At 38.0% G+C, this 15,851-nt stretch overlaps 1 protein-coding gene across 2 annotated transcripts in view; it reads left to right on the plus strand.

Moving 5' to 3' along the window:
- TPST1 (tyrosylprotein sulfotransferase 1) overlaps positions 1–15,851 on the plus strand; it is a 141,773-nt gene that overhangs the window by 25,101 nt on the left and 100,821 nt on the right. The gene's annotated exons all lie outside the window — the stretch shown is intronic.

Below are 15,851 nucleotides of genomic sequence, written 5' to 3' on the forward strand. Positions count from 1 at the left end.
TGTGTTTCCATTTTTATTTGTTTTCATGTATGTATTTGTTTTATATCCTCTGATTTCTTCATTGACCTATTGGTTGTTTAGTAGCATTTTAAGCCTTCATGTGGTTGTGGGTTTTTTTCTAGTTCTTTTCCTGTGACTGACTTCTAGTTTCATACTATTGTGGTTGGAAAAGGTGCTTGATATTGTTTCAGTCTTTTAAAATAATTTATTGAGACTTTTTTTGTGGCTGAATGTGATCTATCCTGAAGAATGTTCCAGGTACACTTGAAAAAGAATGTGTGTATTCTGCTGTCTTTGGATGGAATGTTCTGTATATATCTACAAGTCCATCTGGTCTGATGTATCATTCAAAGCTACTGTTTCCTTATTGATCTTCTGCCTCTATGATCTACCCTTTGATGAAAGTGGAGTGTTAAAATCCCATACTGTTCTTGTATTACTGTCGGTTTCTCCCTTTATGTCTGTTAATATTTGCTTTATTATTTAGATGCTTCAGTGTTGGATGCATAGATATTTTGAATTGCTATATACTCTTGTTGGAGCAATCCCTTCATCATTATGTAATACTCTTGTTTATTGCTGCATTGTTTGTTTTAAAGTCTAATTTGTCTTATATAAGTGTTTCTACCCCAGCTTTTTTTTTTTTTTTTTTTTTTACTTCCATTTGCATGGAACGTCCTTTTTCATCTCTTCACTTTCAATCTGTTTGTGTTTTTAGGTCTGAAGTGAGTCTCTTGTAGGCGGCATGGGTCTTGTAGTTTTCTCTGTTCCTGTCTTCTGTTGCTTTCTTCCCTTGTGGTTTGATGGTTCTCTTTGATGTTATGTTTGGATTTCTTTCTCTTGTTTTTTTTTTTTTTTTTGTGTGTGTGTGTGTGTGTGTGTGTGTGTATCTTTATCTGTGGTTACTACTTTCACCTACAACATCTTATGTGTGTAATAGTCTATATTAAGTTGACCGTAGCTTAAGTTCAACCATTCTGAAAGCACTGCATTTATTACTCCCTCCATATTTCATGATGTATTTTACATCTTTTTACTTCATGTCTTCTTTAACTAAATTATGTAGATATGATTGATTTTACTACTTTTGTGGTTCATTCTCCATACTGACTTAATAAGTGATCAGTTTACTAATTTTATTATGTTTGTATTTACCTGTAAATGTTATATTGAGTTTAACTTGCGCTCTTGTGTCTATTTGTGTCAAAGGCATTCAGTCCATTTCTTAGCATTTGACCAGCTCTTTTTCTGCTTGACCATGGGCCTTTTTTTTTTTTTCAAGATTTTATTTTATTTACTCATGAGAGACACAGAGCAAGCGAGAGAGAGGCAGAGGGAGAAACAGGCTCCACGCAGGGAGCCCGATGCAGGACTCGATCCCGGGTCTCCAGGATCAGGCCCTGGGCCGCAGGCGGCGCCAAACCGCTGCACCACCGGGGCTGCCCAACCATGGGGTTTGTTGAAAACAAAATCCTAAGGGGCATTTGGGTGGCTCAATGGTTAAATGTCTGCATTTGGCTCAGGTCATGATCCTGGGGTCCTGTGATTGGGCTCCTCACATGGAGCCTGCTTTGGGCTCCTCACATGGAGCCTGTTTCTCCCTCTGCCTATATCTCTGCCTCTCTCTGTGTCTCTGATGAATAAATAAAAATTAAAAATCTTTTAAAAACAACAACAAAATCCCAGAATACTGTTCCTTTTTTTTTTTTTTTAATTTTTTTTTTCAGGATACTGTTCCTTTAAGAAGATGGGTTCCAGTAGACTTCCCAAAGATCATCAGCTGTGTTTTTGTTTTTGTCTTTTAAGATTTATTTATTCATGAGAGACACAGAGAGAGAGGCAGAGACACACAGGCAGAGAGAGAGGAAGACACACTACAGGGAGCCTGATACAGGACTCGATCCCCAGACCCCACGATCATGCCCTGAGCTGAAGGCACATGCTCAACCATTGAGCCATCCAGGCATCCTAAAATTACAATGGTTTTAAGAGCTCTTTGCTAAGAATTAGGGACAAAGACCAAATATATATTTCTTATTATGCCAACAGGGGCCATAGTTTATTTCTTTCCTGAACTGTATGGCAAAAGTCTCTAACTGATCTTCCTTCTCCATCTTTTCCTCCCTACAGTTGGCATTGTTACCTTCCCACAGTGTCTCTGCTTTTTTCCCTCCCCATCTCCACTGCATACAGGGCAAGGCCTAAAACTGCATCTTGGCATTCAAACCCCTTCCGGATTTGGTCTCAATCTGTCCTTCAAGCTTTATTTCTTCTACTCTCTTATGGTACACTATGCATCAAGCTCAACCTCAAATCATTTTCTTTTTGCCATTTGCCATTTGTTGTCAATAGTGGCAGACCCCAGTGTATGGCAAGAAAAAGGTGTTCCCATTTTAGTATTCTATGAGCTGACATAGGAATTGGTCTTGCAACAGTGGTTTGTTTATTGGAAGTTTCTGCAGAATGGCAACATTGTAATTTAAATCAACCCCTGGACATACATTAATTGGCAAGTTTAAATACATAATTATGTTTCCTTTTGCTAAAAAAAAAACTTAGAAAATAGAGAAACCCACTGTGGACCAGACTTTAGACAGCAGGCAAAGTGGCATTGGCTGTTGCTATTTGCTAATGTTGATTAATATCATGAATAGGCATAAGAAGAAAAAAAGCTAATGAGTAACATTGTAAAGAAAGTTTTTAGGGGATCGTTACTTTTTAAATTTATCTTTTCCTAGGACATTTGTTCATTATCTCTTTGGACCTAGCAAATGGCCACTTTCCTGATTGTAAAAGCAGGATGTGATATGTGTGCTCATGAGTGTTTGTGCTCATGAGTGTTCGTGCTCATGAGTGCTGGTGCTTGGGCCTCTGTGTGTGTACTCAGTGTTTGGGTCAGCCTTTCTGACTACCGATCTCTATACCTCTACTTCTGTTGACTGATAACTGTTTTTGATTAGAAATCTTTATAAAATTTGTAAAGATCTAAGTGGGGAAGTATAGTGTCAACACTCTTCTCTAGAGTCTTTCATTTGGCTTGCTAAGAAAGAGTGATCCTATTAATCTTATTTCTCAGATATGTTTGTTCCAGTGTTTAATGCTTTTTCTTTCCCCTGGAGATAAAATTGAGACTGAACTTTTTAGTGTTCCCTTCTAGCTCAGCCTCAGCTCTGTAAATGTCCCAGTAGAGAAAATATTGATACTGCTTGTTTGAAAATATGGCAAAATAGTTTTAGGTAATGAACAAACACCCTGTGTGTGTGGGTGTATGTGCCTATGCTTTTGTATGTCTTTGTGTGTGTGTGTATGTGCGCGCGCGTGCGTGTGCATGTGCACAGTGGTTGAATATATAAAGGTAATGGTCAGACCAGCTTTTGCTGTACTTTTTACTTAAATTGTAGGGGTACTTTTTAAAAAGAAAGAGAATTCACATCGAGGTATGAGTAGAAACCTCATGTCCATAGTTTGTCTCTTCTAGAGCAAAGTATTTCCCAGTTTGGTTGGTTTATTGATGCTTTTTGAAGACCCAGTGTACATTGTGACTTTGTGCTCTATTACAGATGCTGTTGTAGAGGATGAACCTAAACAGGGCCTTTGAATTTCTTCAAACAGGGCCTTGAATTTCAGGACTTTAAAATGTTTTGGAATAAATAAAATATACATGATAAAATTAAAAGCAACTTTTGAGGAGTGGATAAGCTTTAGAGAAATGGTGAGAAAAATGTGCTATTAGGGTAGCTGTTTTTGTATCAAAAAATGAGAGCATTGGGCTAAATGATCTAAAGGTCCTTCTTAGCACCGAAGGGCCTTTAGATCATTTCCTACTTTTCCCTCTGTGCAAAGAAGTGTGCACAGAGGTAAAAGTATGCTTCATAAGCTTAGTGAAAAGAATGAGAATGTTTCTGGGAAAGCCAAAATCCCTTTCTTTTCATTTTTTAGTATCATTTACAAGGCCTTTGACCATCATCTTACTTGATTTCAAACATTTTTTTTTTTTTAGATTTTATTTATTCATGAGAGACACAGAGAGAGGCAGAGACATAGGCAGAGGGAGAAGCAGGCTCCATGCAGGAAGTCGGATTTGGGACGCGATCCTGGAACTCCAGGATCATGCCCTGAACCAAAGGCAGATGCTCAACCACTGAGCCACGATTTCAAACATCCTGAAGAGGATATAGAACATGTTTTTTTTTTTTACCCCTGATGTGTTGGGGAAGGCAATATTTAATTTAAAATACAATAACAATGAAAATTAGAAAAAAATCTAAATTGTGTTGACACAATTTTCAAATATGCTTGAATATGTGGTAAGGCTTTGTTCCCTCACATTTTCGCTAGTAAAGAAGGAGTTGCCTTCATTTTAGTCCTTATGAAACTTCTAATATTAAGAGGTACCTTCTCAATTACTCTGAACAAAAAACTCCTGTTTTGGCCTGACCTCTGACAATGCTAGTTTTGATGCCTATAGAGATTTCTTGATAAAATCAGTAGAAAAAGAAAAATCTAACCTAGTTGTAGTGTTGGATATCTTAAGCCTTTTCAAGATTATTTTAAAAAGCAATTCTAGGCTGTGAGCATGATGTGTTCTGACTAAATTTTAAAAAGATCCCTCTGGCTGTTGAGTTGAGAATAATCTCTGGAGGCAGGAATAGAAGTAAGGATACCTTTCTGTAATTCTGGTGAGAGATGCTGGTGGTGCTAGTGAAGTGTTGAGAAGTAGTCAGGTTGTGACAGTGGTTTGAAGATAGAGCCAATAGAATTTTTATCAGATTTGGGTATAGGGTATGAGAAGGAGATGAATCAAATATGTATTAAATGCTTTAAAGTCCAGCATATCCTATTCTCAATATTCCACATATGGGGACCTAGCAATTTCTCATTTAAAAATTTAGTTTAAGAAAATAATCACATAAAAAATAGAAAGATGTTTATATAAGAATCTTTATCATAGTGTTATTCATTGTCATGAAAGTTTAAACACAAGTAAATAATAATAGAGAATTGGCCAAATAAAGTTGGTAGACCTGTAAGCAGAAAGAGGGTTCCCCAGAAAAAGAAAGATATGACCTTGAGGTGCTAAGTGACCATTTTAAGCCCTCCTCCCCACCCCCACCATGATCTATGCCCCACTTGCCCAAGCACACTTCTTGCAGAACTTTCTTGGAGGTCTGAATTACAGAGAAATGCAAAAAAATAAAAAAATAAATAAAAATCTAAGTAAGGTATTTGTTTAAAGACTTATTTTAGAGCAGAAGTAGAAGTGGCAGAGAGAGGACAGAGAATCTCAAGCTGACTCCATGCTGAGCTCAGGGCTCGATCTCACAACTTGAGCCAAAACCAAGAGCGTGATGCTTAAGCAACTGTGCCACGCAGGCACCGCAATAGTTAAGAATTTTAAGAAAACAAAGGGAATGTAAAAGTTAAGAGTCTCAGGCCAGAAAATGGCCTAGCTGTAGCAGACAATAAATCAATGCTTAAAAATTCCAGTGCTGTTTCATAAACAAGCAAAGCCCTTTATTCCTTTCCTGAGATAAGGAGCCTAAAATCCCATCCAGTTTATATAGGCTCTCAGAGCATGTCCACAGACCCTTCCTCCAGTCCAGCAGTTACCTCTGCTTCATTATAATGTTAAAGTCTCCATCCTAGAAAGAGCACAAACTTCAATAACATAACAAAGGATGTATGGATAGGCCTGTTTTCTAAGTACAGGTGTGTAACCTTGTGGCTGCCTTTCTATATAATGACAGAGCTTCCCTTTCTGAATATTTGTCCTAACCCTAAAGAGAAGGAATCCACTCACCCCTGCTCCGGGATTCACTGGTTTGGAAGTTACTCTTCATGATCTCCTTATTTGCTGCAGTTTCATTTGTGAGACAACTCCACTTGGTGTAGTCTTTACCTATAACTCAGCAAGGAGCAAACTCACAGTTTGATTTTACAACCTTTCAGGAACACCTGGGTGGTTCAGCAGTTGAGCGTCTTCCTTCCGCTCAGGGCGTGATCCTGGCTCCGGACATGATCCTGGGCGTTTTACATCGGGCTCCCTGCATGGAGCCTACTTCTCCCTCTGCCTGTATGTCTCTCATGAATAAATAAATAAAATCTTAAGAAAAAAAACTTTCAGGGGGATCCCTGGGTGGCTCAGAGGTTTCGCGCCTGCCCTTGGCCCAGGGCGCGATCCTGGAGTCCCAGGATCGAGTCCCGCGTCGGGCTCCTGGCATGGAGCCTGCTTCTCCCTCTGCTTGTCTCTCTCTCTCTCTATCATAAATAAATAAAAAAATAAATCTTTAAAAAAAAAAAAACAAAAAAACTTTCAGTAAAGTATTATGCAGCCATTAAAATGATGATTTTAGAAGTATATTTCTGGATACAGAAATATGTCAATATGTTTCCAGTTTTTGTCTTTTTATGTATTTCCTGAGGATTTGGGATATTTTAATGCAAAGTTATCAGATACTATTTATTGGTTGCTACTATAGTGACTTAATGGCTTCGTCATGTTAGCTTTTGATTGGTGAATATTTTGTATCTGATATGTGCTTGGGGAAAATTTCAGAGAGGTTATCTGTTATCTTGTTTTTGTACAATTGAATTTTAAATTGTTGCTCAGGTAAGTTTTGGAAGAAGACTCGTTTAAATATGTGATAACATATTGAATTCTGACATGTATCAGAGGTTGGCAAGTTAAATGTAGTTTAAAATACATAGAGTACTAAATTTTACCAAACAGCGTTGCCATTTTAGAGTGATTTCTTAGTGATTGCTGCTCTTCTCTCATACAACATGCATTATGCATCCTCTACCCCGCAAACAGATGGAATATGCTAGAGGAATCATTTCTGTATAACTATTTAAAATGAAACCAACCATTATTAGAGTTAATTGCATCCCTTCTATTTGCTTCACTAAGTAAGTTTTATTTGCATTTTTCAGACTTAAATTAATTTTTATTTCATCTCAGTGTTCATAAAATGGAAAACATGAGATAATTTTTCTAGGATCATTTCTCTGCTCCTCTTAGTAAAACTCATTATTTAATGTATTCCTATTATCACTGAATTTATCACTGCTAAATACTATTTGATCAGAAACATTAATTGGAAAATTTAGAGTTATAAACTCTGCTGTTTTGGGCCTTCAGTCATCTGACTTAGCCATCCTTCATGTTTTCTCTCAAATTTCTCTTGACTTAATTTTTTTTAAAGATTATCATATAGTATGATATATGATAGTATAGTATTATTTTGGTGCATAGTTCTGTGAATTTTATTCTTCTTATTTTTTAAAAGACATTATTTATTTATTTGAGAGAGAGAGGGAAGAAAAGAGAGCAGGGCGAAGGGGCAGAGGGAGAAGCAGGCTCTGAAGGGGGCTCCATCCCAGGCCTCCAGGATCATAACCTGAGCTGAAGACAGATACTTAACTGACTGAGCCACCCAGGTGCCCAGTTCTGTGAATTTTAATATATATATTGATTTGTGTAATGACTACCACACACAATCAGGACACAGAATAGTTCCATCATCCCAGAAAACTATTGTGTTATATCCCTTTAAAGTTAGTCTCCTGGCACCCAGTGATCTGTAGTGTTGCCTTTTTGAGAATATTTTATGAATAGAATTATTTTGAGATTGACTTCTTTCATTCGGTATACATAATGTCTTTGGGGTTCATCCAAGTTGTTGTTTTATTGCAGAGTAGTATTCAATGGATTTACTACAGTATATCAGTTTTACACTTGAAGGACATTGTATTTTTATTTTTTGGTGGTTCTGAATAGAGCTGCTATAGATATATATGTGCAGGTTTTGTGTGAACATAGATTTCCCTTCTCTAGGATAAATGTTGGCATTTGTGGTAAGTATATGTTTACTTTATTAGAATCCACCAAACACTTTTTCAAATGTATCATTGTGCATTCCCAGAAGTGTGTGAGAGTCCAGTTACTTCTCCTCAGCAGCACTTGGTATTGTCAGTGTTTTTTATTTCAGCCATTCTAGTAATGCGTGGTGTGGTGGTGGTGTTTTTTTAAAAAAAAATATATATATTATTATTATTTTTAAATATTTTATTTATTCATGAGAGACACAGAGAGAGAGAGAGGTAGAGACGCAGGCAGAGGGAGAAGCAGGCTCCATGCAGGGAGCCCGACGTGGGACTCGATCCCGGGTCTCCAGGGTCACGCCCTGGACTGAAGGCGGCGCTAAACCGCGGAGCCACCCAGGCTGCCCTAAAAATAATATTATTGAGATATAAGCCACATGTCAAAAAATTCTCCACAATCTAGGTTTAGGACATTTTCATCACCTCAAAAAGCAACTATATAGTAGTCACTTTCATTTTACCTTTCTCTTTAGCTCCAGGCAACTACTACTTTTTCTGTCTCTCCAGATTTGCCTATTTTGGACATTTCATATAAATGGAATCACATAATATGTGATCATTTATGAGTTGCTTTTAATCAGCATAATGTTTTCAAGGTCTGTCTTCAATTGTATATTAGTATTTCACTCCTTTTATGGCTGGATAATACTCCTTTTGGATATACCATATTTTGTTTATCCATCTGTCAGTTGGTGGACATTTGGGTTGTTGCTGTTTTTTAGCTGTAATGATGCTGTGAGCATTAGTGTACGAGTTTTTCTATGAGCACATGTTTTTAATTCTCTTGGGTAGAATTGCTGGATCATATGTTAGTTCTACATTTAACCTTCTGAGGAACTGCTAAACTTTTCTAAAGTGGCTGCACCATTTTATAGTCCTACCCACCAGCATTATACGAGGGTTCCAATTTCTCCACATATTCATCAACACTTGTTATTACCTTTTTTTTTTTTTTTTTTTTTGTAGCCATCTAGTGGGTATGAAGTGGTTTGGATTTGCATTTTCCTGAAGTGTAATGATATTGAACATCTCATGTGCATGTTAACTATTTGTATATCTTCTTTGGAGAATTGTCTATACACATTTTTTGCCCATTTTTTATTGGGTTATTTGTGTTTTATTGTTGAATTGTAATAGCTCTTTATATATTCTGGCTGCAGGTCCCTTATCAGACATATGATTTGTAAATATTTTCTCCAATTTTTGATTTGTTTTTCACTTTCAGGATGGTGTTCTTTGAAGCACAAATGTTTTTAATTTTGATAAAGTCTAATTTATCTGTTTTTAACTTGTCTATAATACATTTTTTGGTCTTTTATCTAAGATACCATGGCCACAAAGATTTACACCCCCGTTTTCCTCTCAGTTTTATAGTTTTAGCTCTTATATTAGGTCTCTAGTTCACTTTTAGTAAAGTTTTGTGAGCAGGTATTCAACTTCATTCTTTTACGTGTGGATTATCCAGTTGCCCCAGCAACATTTGTAACAAAGGGTGCTCTTCCCTCACTTGGTTGTTTCAGTACCCTGTCAAAAATCAATTGACCACATCAAAAGATGCTCCACATCACTAATCATCAGGGAATTGTGTTGGACTGGCGAGACTGGGGATCTCAAAATGGCTTACCCAAGGCCAGGAACCCCCCAATAATGCCGCCTTGCCCCAACCCACCAACGCCACCTTGCCTTGCCGCCCTACCTAACTTAGCTTACAAAGACCTATAACCCTTGCCCTAATGGGAATGCCGCCCTGCCCCCATACCCCCCCCAAAAAAAAAACTCTTTATAAACCTGCCCTGCCTTTTGCCTGGGTGCGACTTACCTGAAGCTCTCCGAGTCAGGGAACCTCGCCTGGGAGCGCTTCCCATTAAAGCACTCTCGAACCTACCGCCTGGCTCTGCTGTCTTTAATTTTCTCTGCCGATCATTAAAAGAAAACCTAACAAATTGCAAATCAAAACTACAATGAGATATCAGATATCATGTCACACCTGTCAGAATGGTTAAAATAAAAAAATACAAGAAAACAACAAGTGTTGTTGACAATGTGGACAAAAAGGAACCCTGTGGATTGTTGGTAGGAATGCAAATTGGTGCAGCCACTGTGGAAAATAGTGTGGAGGTTCCTCAAAAAGTTAAAAATAGAACTACCGTAGGACCCAGTAATCACATTACTGGATTAATCCCAAATTACAAAAACATCAATTCAAAGGGATATATGCACTCCTATGTTTATAGCAGTGATATTCACAGTAGCCAAGATACAGAGGCAGCCCAGTGGCCATTGATAGATGCAAATAAAGAAGTGGTGTATATATGTTTGTATATATCCATACAATGGAATATTACTCAACCATAAAAAGAATGCAATTTTGCCATTTGCAACAACATGGATGGAGCTAGAGTATAATGCTAAGTGAAATAAATCAGAGAAAAATAGATATCAAATGATTTCACTTGTATGTGTAATTTAAGAAGCAAAACAAATGAACAAAGGAAAAAGAGAAACCAAGAAACAGACTCAACTACAGAGAACAAACTGATGGTCACCAGAGGGTGGGTGGGCAGGTGGGGAAGCGTGAAATAGGTGATGAGGATTAAAGACTACGCTTACCATGATGAGCACTGAGTAATGTGTAGAATGATTGAATCCCTGTATTGTACCCTTGAAACTAACATAACACTGTGTAAACTATACTGGAATTAAAGTTAAAAACTTAATTTAAAAAAGGAAAGAAAAGAAAACTCAATTGACCATAAATATAAGGGTATGTTTCTGGATTTGTAATGCTAGTCCATTCATTTGTATGCTTGTTTTTATGCCTGTACTACACTGTTTTCATTACTGTAGTTTATTATTATTATTTTTTTATTTTAAATTTATTCATGAGAGTCACACAGAGAGAGGCAGAGACATAGGCAGAGGGAGAAGCAGGTTCCATGCAGGCAGCCTGATGTGGGACTTGATCCCGGGACTCCAGGACCATGCCCTGAGCCACCTAGGCATCCCGCATTACTGTAGCTTTGTAAGTTTTGAGATTGAGAATTGTAAATATTCTAGCACTGTTCTTTTTCAAGATGGTTTTGGCCAGAATGAGGTTGTATAAACCTAAAGAGGATTAAGTAACTCCCTGCTTAAAATCTTTAAATCAGTCACATCTGTCATAAAATTTCATATCCCTAAACTGATCCACAAGATTTACCATCTGACCCCTGCCCATCTTTCCAGTTTCATAATTCACTCACTTTTCCTCTTGTTCATTGCTTTAACCCTGCTCCCTGAAAGCTTTAAAAATGCCTTTCCATTGCAGGACTTTTGCATATCCACTTACTTTTGCTTAGAATGCTCATCTCTTCACTTTACATAATTCCTATTCACTGTTCAGATCTCTACCTAAATGTCATTTTTTTCCCTAAATATTTTATTTGTTTATTCATATGAGAGACACAGAGAGAGGCAGAGACACAGGCAGAGAGAGAAGAAGCAGGCTCCATATGGAGAGCCTCATGCGGGAGTTGATCCCAGAACTCCGGGATCATGACCTGAGCTGAGGATAAATTCTCAACCACCGAGCCACCCAGGTGCCCCCTAAATGTCATTTTTTAAGATAGGCTGACCCTATTATTTAAAAAAATATTTGTTTTTCTTTTCCCACTTAGAAAAGTAACAAATGTTTATTTTTTTAAATTTTTTTTTTTTTTTTTTTTTTAAATTTTTATTTATTTATGATAGTCACAGAATGAGAGAGAGAGTGGCAGAGACACAGGCAGAGGGAGAAGCAGGCTCCGTGCACCAGGAGCTCGACATGGGATTCGATCCCGGGTCTCCAGGATCGCGCCCTGGGCCAAAGGCAGGCGCTAAACCGCTGCGCCACCCAGGGATCCCCGTAACAAATGTTTATTATAGCAAGTTTGAAAAATAAAGAATGATGGCTATAAGGAAACCAGAGGATAAGCATTTATAGTGTGGTAAAGACATCTGATACCAGGTTGTCATTTGATCCTTTGGTTCTTATTTTCTTTTTCTGTTTGAAAGCCTACAGAAGTATTTTCTTTACATTTAAAATTAAAGTATATTTGAAATTGCCAGAATGTATCTAGATTGGTTTATTGTCATTTATTTTGCTTGAAAATGTAGGTCCTCACATCTATAGATACATTTTTTTTCCATTTTAGCAATGTTTTCTTTGTGCTTGTAATATAGTTTTACTTTTTTTTCCACCAAAGAAAAGAGTAACCAAAATGTTGTTATTCTAGGGTTAATTCTTAGTTTTATATATATTATATAGTCCGTTCTATATATTACTCTTTTCACTCTGTTGTTTTCTTTTCTTACCACCTGCCCCCTTTTATTTATTTTTTATTTATTTTTTATAAATAAACCTTTAAGATTTATTTTTTTTAATTTTTATTATTTATTTATTCATGAAAGACAGAGAGAGAGAAAGAGAGAGAGAGAGAGAGAGGCAGAGACACACGCAGAGGGAGAAGCAGGCTCTATGCAGGAAGCCTGATGTGGGACTTGATCCCGTGTCTCCAGGATCACGCCCTGGGCTGAAGGAGGCGCTAAACCGCTGAGCCACCCGGGCTGCCCTATTTATTTATTTATTTGTTTGTTTGTTTATTTATTTATTTATTTATTTATTTATTTATTTATTTATGATAGAGAGAGAGAGAGAGAGGCAGGGACAGGAGGAGGGAGAAGCAGGCTCCATGCCAAGAGCCCGATGCAGGACTTGATCCTGGGACTTCAGGATCGCGCCCTGGGCTGAAGGAGGCTCTAAAACCGCTGAGCCACCCAGGGATCCCCTCACCTGCCCCCTTTTAAATTGAATACTGGTATAATAACATCTTAAGTGTGTCTTCTATATCATGGATACAGATTTCTGCATTGATATTTCAGTGCTATGTTGCTACCAATGTTCATTTTTGCTTGTTTTTGAGAGAGAATGTAGGGGTGGGTGGAGAGGAGAGGGAGAGAATCTTAAGCCGGCTCTATACCCAAAGTGGAGCCAATGCAGGGCTTGATCTCACAAACCTAAGATCGTGACCTGAACTGAAATTGAGTCGGACACCTAACCGACTGAGCTACCCAGGCACTCCACAATGTTCTTAATCAGTGCTTTTTTCTTTGCAGTTTTTTCTTATTAAGCTGATCTTTTAATCTTAACCTATTCTCCCTTTGTGGTTCTTTGTTGCAGCTTTTACAGTACATTGGCTGGCACAGTAATACATGTTGAAATATGCAACTAAAGGAATTAATACATGAGTAAACAAAAACCAAATCTTGGTATATCCTACTGAGATGATCAAAATATTTTTCTAGGAAAGCATTATTTATTTATTTATTATTTATTTATTTATTTAAAGATTTTATTTATTTATTCATAGAGAGAGAGAGAGAGAGGCAGAGACACAGGCAGAGGGAGAAGCAGGCTCCATGTGGGGAGTCTGATGCATGACTCGATCCTGGGACTCCAGGATCACGACCTCGGCTGCAGGCAGCGCTAAACCACTGCACCACTGGGGCTGCCCAGGAAAGCATTCTTTAAAAAAAAAACTCAAATCAAAGAACACCAGTTGTGTTGAGGTATAACTTATATACCATAAGATTTCCCATTGTATGGGTCCAATTCAGTGTTTTTAAGTATATTTTATAGAGTTGTGTAACTATCACAACAGTCCAGTTTTAGAACATTTCCATTACTGCAAAAAGTCACTGCATACCTATTTATCATTAAATTCCTGCTTCCACATCCTGCTTTCTATCTCTATAAATTTGCCTTGTATGGACATTCCATATAAATGTATGCTGATGCAGCTGCTCAGATATACATACACACAATTGTTTCCATTTTTAAGCATGGCTTTCTAGGGGTTGCCTTCCTGTCAGCATAGCTTAGTGGACAGTGGTTGTGCTCAAACATCTAAGGCAGTACAACTTTTCATCTGCCAGTGGATCTACATGTGTGTAGGGGAGCACATTCAAAGTTCAGGGCATTTAAAAAATCCACACTGGCATTTACTTTCATTTCTTTCATGTCTTCTTTTTGCCTCCATGTACCTCTGAGATGGCAGTGAGCTTGCCAATCATGACTACAGCCTGAGACTGCTAGAGCTGTTCATCCTCCTTGCTCACCTGCCACCTGGAACATCGTTTATACTAAAAGCACAGCTGAGCATGTGTGCTATTCATCACTCCAAAATGAGTGAGCTCCCTTTGATCTTGGCAGCAAAGCCACCAGTCTTCATAGTTTGCCCTGTCTTGCCTTGCTCTGCAGAACCTCTGTCTTGCTGAGTGGGTGAATGGTGGAGTAGAAATAGTCTTGGGCAAGAATGCCAGACTCTCATTGTTCTTACTCAACATTCAGAAGTTTTTCAAACATAAATGTCACTTAGATTGTTGTATTTCTTTGGTTGATTTCCAGAGGACTGACAGGGTTTTTGTGTGTGTGTATGTGTCAGTTTCATCCTGCTTTGTTTTTGAGAATTGCATACTTTCTCACTAGTCCATAGCTTAGTGTTCTGCCTCTTAGAAGGTATTTATTTTTTAACATAGCAAATCATTTCCCCAGGTAGACTTACTATGAGTCAGGAGACATAAAGAAGGGAGAATTTTTAAGGAATTAGCTCATATGGTTGAGGTGCTGGCACTTTTAAAATCCATAGAACAGTTCAGCAGGTTGATGTTAAGTTAACCTTGAGTCCAAATTCTGCAGGGTAGAAGCCTGGAAATTCAGATAGAGTTTCTGTGTTGCTGTCTTGAAAATCATTCCTTTTTCTTCAGGAAACCTGTCTTTTCTCTTAAGGACCTCAGTTGTTGAATGAGGCCCACTCATATTATGGAGAGTAATCTGCTTTAATCAGAGTCTGTTTGTTTGTTTATTAATCAAATCTAAAAAATGCCTTTACAGCAACATCTAGACCAAACTAGCGTTTGGTGTTTGACCAAACACTGGGCACCATAGCCCAGCCAAGTTGACACATCAAATTAGCCATCCCACCTCCCCACGTGCTCTCCAGTCTGAGGCGCTGGCTTCGTTTGGTACCCCCAAACGTACCCCCAAGGATACTTTTTTTAGTCTAGGTGTAGTCTGACTGCTGTCTGCTTTGTAATATGTATCCTTGCTCTAGCTAAACTAGTGTGTTCATAATATGTGTGTTTTACATACACATATACTAGGTATATTTTACATAGTGTATATATGTTTTACATGGATGCCCTTGCTTCTACATCTACATCTTTGGGTATAGTGTATCTTCAGGTTAGAAAACTCTGTGTCTAAATCTTATCTGTCCTTCTGAAAGCTAGATCTCTCTCTCTCTCTCTCTCTCACACACACACACGCGCAAAATTGTCTTCACACTATTTACCAGCTCTCCTGAATTACTTTTTGTCATCTAAATGTGCTGCGTTCTATTATGTCATTGTGTTTTTGCACACAAGTTCTTGCTGCTTAGAGTACCTTTCCCTCTTATTTTTCTGTAAGGCTTTTATAGCTTTCTCTGGTAGACTTATGTGTTTCTTTTCATTATACTTTCATTGTCCTGTTGGCTTATTTCTACTAAGGCACTGATTGCATTTTGTCATTGTTTGCATATCTGTCCAGGAGACTTTGTTTCCTGAGAGCAGGGGTCACTGCACTGCTATCTTTTTCAAAGCATATCTTTAGCCAAACCCAAGTATCTGGCCTATAGTATCTAAGTAAATACTTTGTGGGATAAATAAACTGAATCATTGTTAAAGTTTTGGAAGTGGGCAGCCCGGGTGGCGCAGCGGTTTAGCGCTGCCTGCAGCCCGAGGTGTGATCCTGGAGACCTGGGATCGAGTCCCACATCGGGCTTCCTGCATGGAGCCTGCTTCTCCCTCTGCCTGTGTCTCTGCCTCTTTCTCGCTCTCTCTGAATGAATGAATGAATGAATAAATAATAAATAAATAAATCTTAAAAAAAATACAATAAAATAAAGTTT

Source organism: Canis lupus, chromosome 6 (genome assembly GCF_011100685.1).
Source record: "Canis lupus familiaris isolate Mischka breed German Shepherd chromosome 6, alternate assembly UU_Cfam_GSD_1.0, whole genome shotgun sequence".
NCBI lineage: Eukaryota > Metazoa > Chordata > Mammalia > Carnivora > Canidae > Canis > Canis lupus.